The sequence below is a fragment of the Silene latifolia genome, chromosome Y, assembly GCF_048544455.1.
Source record: "Silene latifolia isolate original U9 population chromosome Y, ASM4854445v1, whole genome shotgun sequence".
NCBI classification, from domain to species: Eukaryota; Viridiplantae; Streptophyta; class Magnoliopsida; order Caryophyllales; family Caryophyllaceae; genus Silene; species Silene latifolia.
Genome location: NC_133538.1, coordinates 114,765,071 through 114,772,679, shown reverse-complemented (window position 1 = coordinate 114,772,679; position 7,609 = coordinate 114,765,071). Strand labels below are relative to the sequence as shown.

At 45.1% G+C, this 7,609-nt stretch overlaps 1 pseudogene; it reads right to left on the bottom strand.

The window, feature by feature from the left end:
- Positions 1-287: 287 nt before the first annotated feature.
- Positions 288-388, bottom strand: LOC141635483 (small nucleolar RNA R71; annotated as a pseudogene).
- Positions 389-7,609: the final 7,221 nt, after the last annotated feature.

Below are 7,609 nucleotides of genomic sequence, written 5' to 3'. Positions count from 1 at the left end.
GTCCCTTTTATATCAATCTAGTGGAGAGGAATATCTATAGAGGTATGGCAGGTGAAGATCCGAGGAAGCATATGGAGACCTTTACCGATTACTGTTCTACTATCCCCGCCACTAAGGGGGTAACTCAAGATAAGATTAAGGAGGTTCTGTTTCCTTTTTCTTTAGCTGACTCAGCCAGGGAGTGGCTGACTGACTTGGACCGCACAACTGCTGGGGTTACAGATTGGGAGTCTCTTGCTCTTGCATTTTACAAGACATATTTCCCTCCACAACGCACCAATCTGATGATGGCCAAGATTACTAGTTTCAGACAGGCTCCCGATGAAAGTTTCTATGAAGCATGGTCACGATTCAAGAAGTTAGTGAGGTCTATTCCTCATCATGGCTTTGACCCATGGTTTATAGCCAATCAGTTCTACAATGGGCTGTATGACGACCAAAGAGCCATACTCGATGCGGCATCCAGTGGAAGATTTCAGGAGAATACAGATGATGATAAGGGATGGTCCCTTATTGAAGAGATGGCGAATCATAGTGCTGAGTATGGTAACCCGAGGGATGGGATTAGAACAGTTTATGCAGTCGATAAGCAAGTTTTGGCTCAGCTGGAGACCATGAATGCTAGATTCGACAAGTTGGAGTTACAAGCTGCTGGGGAGCCTCAGATGGTCCATGTTCTTACTAGAGGAGAGGCCGTTTCATTTGAGAGATGTGGAGGTAATGATGGCCACTCTGTTGTAGGCTGTCTTGTAGAGAAGGAACAGGTCCTTGCCTTTCAACAATATAGGCAAGGAGGGGGTTTCTATTACAATAATCAAGGGGCAGTCCATCCCAATTTGAGGTGGACTAGTCAAAATGTGCTCAATCCTACTCCTCCTCCGCACCAGTAGCAGCCTTATGTTCCTCCACATAAGAATCAACAAGGCTTTCAGAAGCCTCCCTCCTTCACTCCTCCTAATCACGGTGCATCATCTTCCGGTGGGGTGAGTGAAATTGGTGAGCTAAAGTCTATGTTGCAAGCCTTTACGAAGCAGTTTCAGCTGAGTGATCAATAGAGAGATGCGTCCATCAAGGCACTTGAAACTCAAGTTGCCCAACTAGCCATGATCCAATCCACAAGGAAGCAGGGTCATTTACCGACTCAAAATGAGAAGAATCCACATGAGACGGTAAACTTGATAAATATGAGAAGCGGTCGTTCATATGAGGGACCGGAAATGCAAAATTCAGACCCGAGGAAGGCTAAAACTGATGGTGAACAGTGTTCTGTCGAAGAAATTAAGCTCACGACAAAGCAATTTCTCGATCCACTGAAAGCTGCTGCTCGATTGAGCAGAATTGGCGACGAAAGTGGTCGATCGAGTGGTTTTCCCTCTCGATCGAGTGAACAAGGAATTGACAATGGTCGATCGAGTAGTTTTTCTACTCGATCGAGTGAAGAGCAAAATGGAGTTGCTCGATCGAGTGAAAATTTCACTCGATCGAGTGATATTGATGAGGATACTGCTCGATCGAATGGAAATATTGGTCGATCGAGTAGTTTTGATGACGGGAAGCTTATTCGAGAGCCTGCTAGTGCTCGTTTAAGCGATACATCACCGGAAAGACCTCTTTCAAGAGGTAAGAAGCGTCCAAAGGATACCGAGCTTGCACCGGAAGACACATTGGAAGAGAGAAACAAGGGACTCGAGATACCTATCACGGTTCCCTTCCCGAGGCGGTTGCGAAGTACAAAGACTAATTAACAATTCGGCAAATTTGTCGAACTTCTGAAAAGCTTGGAAGTCACTGTGCCGTTCGCTGAGTTGCTGACTAAGGTACCCTCTTATCTTAAGTTTATGAAAGAAATTTTATCACGTAAGAGGAGTATTAGTGATAGCGAGACCGTAGCTTTGACTGAGGTGGGGTCAGCCCTATTTCAAAATAAGTTACCTCCTAAGCAGTCAGACCCGGGTAGTTTTTCAATTCCGTGTCATATCGGTAACTATTTGATTGACAACGCGCTATGCGATTTAGGCGCTAGCGTGAGTGTCTTACCGTTGTCTCTGGCTAAGAGACTTGGTTTGAGAAAGCTGAGTTGCACCAACATGACGGTCCAGATGGCCGACCGTAGTATATCACGGCCATTAGGTATAGTAGAAGACGTACCTGTAAGGATCGGGAGGTTCTTTATTCCCGTTGATTTCGTTGTCTTAGACATCCCCGAAGATGCACACACCCCTATTATTTTAGGGAGACCATTTTTGTCTACTGCCCGTGCAGTTATAGACGTCGGGGGAAAGACTTTGACCTTTCAGGTAGGGGACGAGGAGCTGATCTTTCATCAGTCTAAATCCCGGAGGGCTCCCAAGCAAGCTCGGCCTTGCAATGCTCTCTCTTCTATTGATCCTACTATTGACACTCCAGTTTAAAACTTGGAGTATTGTGCTGCAATTGTCACCCCTCCGCCTCAGACTGAGAGCAAAAAGGAGGAAAGTTCGTCTGTTTTCCTTGCTGCAGGTACAAATGAAAGCAATGAAGGAGCTGTCAAAGGGTGTTGTGCAACTACTGTCAATCAAATTAGAAGAAAGGATGCTAAAGACGGTGATAGAGGAGCAAGGACGAGGAAAGGTCAAGCTTATGTGGATGTGAACTATTCCCCTCCTATCGTTTCAAATGATCATTCATGCTCATGGAAGTTGAAGAGGACAATCAACGTTGCTGAAATGACGTCCTCCAGTCAGGAGCCCTTCCAGGGGCTACTGAATTGCATTGGGAATTAAGCGGGGAAATGCCCCGTGTAACACTTTGTAATAGACATTTTTTTAAAATTTTCCGTTGAATTTGATTTATTGCTTTTAATTAGGACAATTAGTTTTAGACAGATTTTAGCGTAGATTTAAGACTATAGACTGTTCTTATGCGCATTTGGTATTTTGGGAAATTTGTGCACGTGTTTTTATGCAAGTTTGGGGAAGTTTTACGCAATCCAAGGAAGAATTGACGAAATTAAAGAGCTTACGCGAGAAAAGAGCTCGATTGAGTACTTTATGTACTCGATCGAGTGAAAAGCTGGTCGATCGAGCACTTTTTCCAGTCGATCGAGTAAAGCAATAAAGGTGATTTCTCGATCGAGTAGATTTCTACTCGATCGAGTATATGGAGCAGCAAAGTGTTCGATCGAGTGTTTTAAAACCACTTGATCGAGTGAAATGAACAGGACGCAGGGAGTTTTCCCCTTAAACTCTATTCTTTTGTTCCTAATTTCATTTTATCCCCAATTTTCGTCTAACCTACCCGTAATTGCGACCCAAAACTCCCCTAAATCCCCATTTTTCTTGCTCAAAAACCAAATCCACCTCCTACAAGTTTTTGTTTGCTAATTAATCTTTCAAAACCCCTTAATTTCCCCTTTGATTGTGTTCGTTTTCTCGGTTTTAAAAGGGTTTTAGGGTTTGCGATTTTTTTTCGATCAAAAATCGCCTTATCTTGCTTGTTTATTTGAAGATTAATTGCGTTTGTAGGATTCTTATCATCAAGTAAGTGATTCTTTCATCCTCTATGCTTTTTTAATTTCGTTTTTTCGAAATATTATGAGGTAAATTGCTTTTAGGGTTTCGAAAATCCATGGTTAGTCGAATTTTTCGACTTAAATTGTGTTATTACCCTTGTTTCTCTTGCTTGATGATCAACCCCAATTCCTCGCTGTTTGTCGCATCTTTTTTTCGAATTTTACATAATTTTGCGACATGGGTTCAGGATAGTCGAAATTTTCTACTGTCATTTTGGTTATTGCTGCTGTACTCTGTCTAATCAGCCTCCTTGTTGCTTAATTGCTACTGATTGTTGACTGTTACACACCCCTATCGATGCTTAACATGCTGCAAATTCGAATTCTGTGCGAAATTTTCGCGATTAGGGCTGCCTCGGTCGAATTTTCGACTGTCAGACGGGTTCACATGCTCCCTTGTCTTACTTAACCTCAGTTGACAGTTACATGCTGTTGTTGTTGACTGTTATGCCCCCTTATCTCCATTTACCGCTGCTATTCAAACTTGTTTGAGGAATTGTTGGGATTTATGTGCTGTAGGTCGAAAATTTTCGACTGGTAGGGGAGTTTTTCTGGTTTAACATGCTGATTTCCTGCTGTTTTAGCCTCTGTTAGCCACTATTTTTCTTATCATGCCCCCTACCCTTGTTACAGGATGGAGTCTAGTTCTCTCCCTTCTACCAGCTCCACCTCTGGTCCGTCTTTGAGTGAGACAGTGGCCCCTGCTGTTGCCAGTGCCTCCGCCTTAGTTACCACTGCCTCCGCCTTAGTTACCACTGCAGCCCTAGTGTTTCTAGTTTCAGCTGCAGGGACAGTTTTTGCTCCAGCTAGCTCAGTTCAGGCTGCCACTTCTTCTACGGTCACCACCACTGCTAGCACTGCTACTAGTCCCTCTTCAGTGGTGACCACAGCAGCCACTACCTCTGCACCAACTTCTACTTTTACACATGTGGCGGACTCGCCAGCAGTCGCAGCTGCCTTCAGAGCAGCCCTGGTTCCTCACACCGTCGCTTCACGGGCTTCTGCTTTGAGTTCCAGAGGCCGGGGTCTTAGACAGTCCCGAGCTGCACCAGCTCCAGTACCCTCTACTTTCACTCCTAGCACTTCTACAGCAGCTGCTGCTTCTACTTCTGGCACAGTCACGGTCCGAGGGGACACTTCCCTCGACCCTCACCCAGACTACCCACAGGTACTTTTCGTTAACGATTTACATCGCAAAAATTTTTTCATCTAGTACGCTGTGTGCATGTACCTTCCCGTTTTCTAGAGAAAACGACGCTTGTAAGACTCGGCATTTACGAGTCAGCTTGTGACCTACTGCGGGCCACGGGGATGGCCGGGCTCATCACTATGAGCGGCCGCACTTTTCTGAAACTGAGCCTCGAGTTTCTCAGCTCCTTTACCTTCTCCTCAGGGGCACACGACGCTGACCCCTCTAGTTCTTCAGTGTCCTTCCGGTTGTTTAACCGGACCTTTCCGATGACCTTGGGGGAGTTTGGTAGGTTACTTGGACTTACCTCTATGGGCGCGGTTGCCGCCCCTAGGATGGTTTACCTTCAGCTCTGGAGAGCCCTGGCCCACACCACTTTTCAGGAGCGAAAGCTCCAACAGGTCCACCTCCCCGCTGCCCGTTGTTTCCTTAGACTGATGGGGAGCACTATTTTCGGCCGAAAGGAGCCGAACAACATCACAAACACCGAGCTCTCCATCTTGGGCGGTTACTTGAACATCGATTGTGAGGGTCCTTTTACCCTCAACATAGCTTACTTGACCGCCCAGTACCTTGTGAGCCAGGGGAAGAAGGAGACGGGAACCATTGACTGCGGTGGCATAGCCACCATTCTTGCCGTCGCCTTTTCCCCGTTTGGCCTCGTGACTGCAGTACCTCGAGGGAGAGAGGCTGCGAGTCCGGATGCCATGCTTTCTCAAAGCATTGGCTTACCCCGCACTACGGACATGGAAGATAGACGGCTTCCGTCTCGTAGACTTACCTTGTGAGACTCTCCCCGTCAGAGCCCCTTCCCTATCTGTTGCTAGGGGCGCTCGCCTGCCACCACTGCCTGACCTTCACCTTCCACGTCGACCACCTCCTGCTGCACCCGCCGCCAAGAAGCGGCGTCTTGAGACTGGAGAGGGGTCCACACCTTCAGGGAGTACCCAGCCTTCTACGGCTACTCCCATCCCGACTCCTACTCCCACTACTACCACTCCTACTCCCACTGACCAGCCACAGACTGAGCCGGTCCTACCGGCTACTTTTGTACCACCTACTCCGTTTGTGGCGCCCTCGGTCCTGGACCAAGGGGGCGCAGTTTACGGTTTGTTGCTTGAGGTTGCAGCACGTCAGGCTCGTATGGAGAGGGACTTGGCTCTTGCCTTGCACCCTCTGTACGAGTACCACTTGCGGCGACACAGACCGATCCCAGAGGGTTGGCCACAACCTTCCTTCTTCCGGTTCCCTCCTGAGGGGTACCCGGAGACTGCTGACGAGGAGGAGGAGGAGGACCCAGAGGTGGAAGTGGAGAGAGCTCGAGCTGAGGAGCAGAGGAGGAGAGAGGAGGAGAGAGACCCGGAGTACACGGTGGTGGACGACGACGGTGACGACAACGACGAGTAGCTACTCGTCTACTCACTTCCCCAGTTTTCTGGCTGGTTTGGGGAAGTTCGTATTTTGTATGTATTTTCTACTCTTTTATTTCGTCTCCTCTATATTTATTGTTTTTATTTATTGGTTGTATATTCCCGTTCCCCTGTATATATCTGCTGGTGTATGCTGGAGGACAACGAGGGCGTTGTTCGTTTTGGTTTGGGGAGGGTATTGCATCCTTTTGAGTCTGCATTTGCATTTATTTTGCATTCACGTTTATTTTTCAGCTTGCATTGTTGTTTGTTTTTCATTAAAAATCAAAAAATCCAAAAAAATTAAAAAATTTCAAAAAGATTCAAAAACAATTCACGTTTATTTTTGCATATAGGTTGAGTCGGAACATTAGATTTCCATGATGACAACGCACTATAACTTGTCTTTTTGCTTGAGTCTTGCACTTTATTTATAGTTATTAGTTTTGTCATACGCATAGTCTACGAGTTTCTGTTCAAATATAGCTGTCTGTTTAGACTTGACCTGATAAATTGGCAAACTACTTGAAAAATTCTGAGATATTAGAGCCATAACTGGTGACATTAATGACCAGTTTAATTATTAGGAATTGAGAGTAGTACTCCTTGCATAGCATGTTCGTTTCTTTTGCACTTTTATGACATTCAATTTCTCGTCAAATGCACATATTCGGGTTTGTGGTTGGTGTCACATGCAGGGAGGTGCTTGCAAATTTCCCTTTTCCTTATACTTTTCACCCATTTAGCTCCACATAAGCCAAAATTTGCCTTTTTGACCCATCAGCTACATCCCAAACTTAGCTTGCCTAGTCAAGCTAGTTAGTATGTTCTTTTGTGATATGATCTTCCATTGCATTTTGGCCCGTATTTCTTGTTTGGAGTTGGTGTAAGTATAGAGGAAGGAGGAAAAGAAAGGAAAAAGTATTGGAAAAAAAAAGATGAAAAAAAACGTGAGAAAGAAAAAAAAAGAAAAAAAACATGAAAAAGAGAAGCTGAATCACGTAAGAAGAAGAAAATATAAGAAAGAAAGTTTGAAAAAAGTTGTTTTGTTTCAGCTAGTTCATTCAGACGGTATTAAAAAAGGGAAGTTTGTGACCGTCTGACTCCTCTGTTTTATCCCATTATTTTTGAGGAGATTGTGTTTTGAGTCTAGTGAGTTTTGTGCCAAATGATGGGCACTTGTACTTAGTTTTTCAGTCAGTTGAGATTCGGATGGTTTCTTTATGGTCATGTTAGGAACTAGCTTGACGCTTTTACCTCCACATTTCCATAACATGTTTTGCCTTTTCTCACCTAAACCTCACTATTCCCATATTATTTGCAAGCCCTCGGCTGTGACGGATGATACCCGTCGTTGTGAGTACCAAAAATAAAATTTATATTTCCTATTAAAACTAACCTAAGCTAGTGGTAACAGGGTCGAACCACAAGGAGGCGAATGTAATTAATAGTTGTCCAATT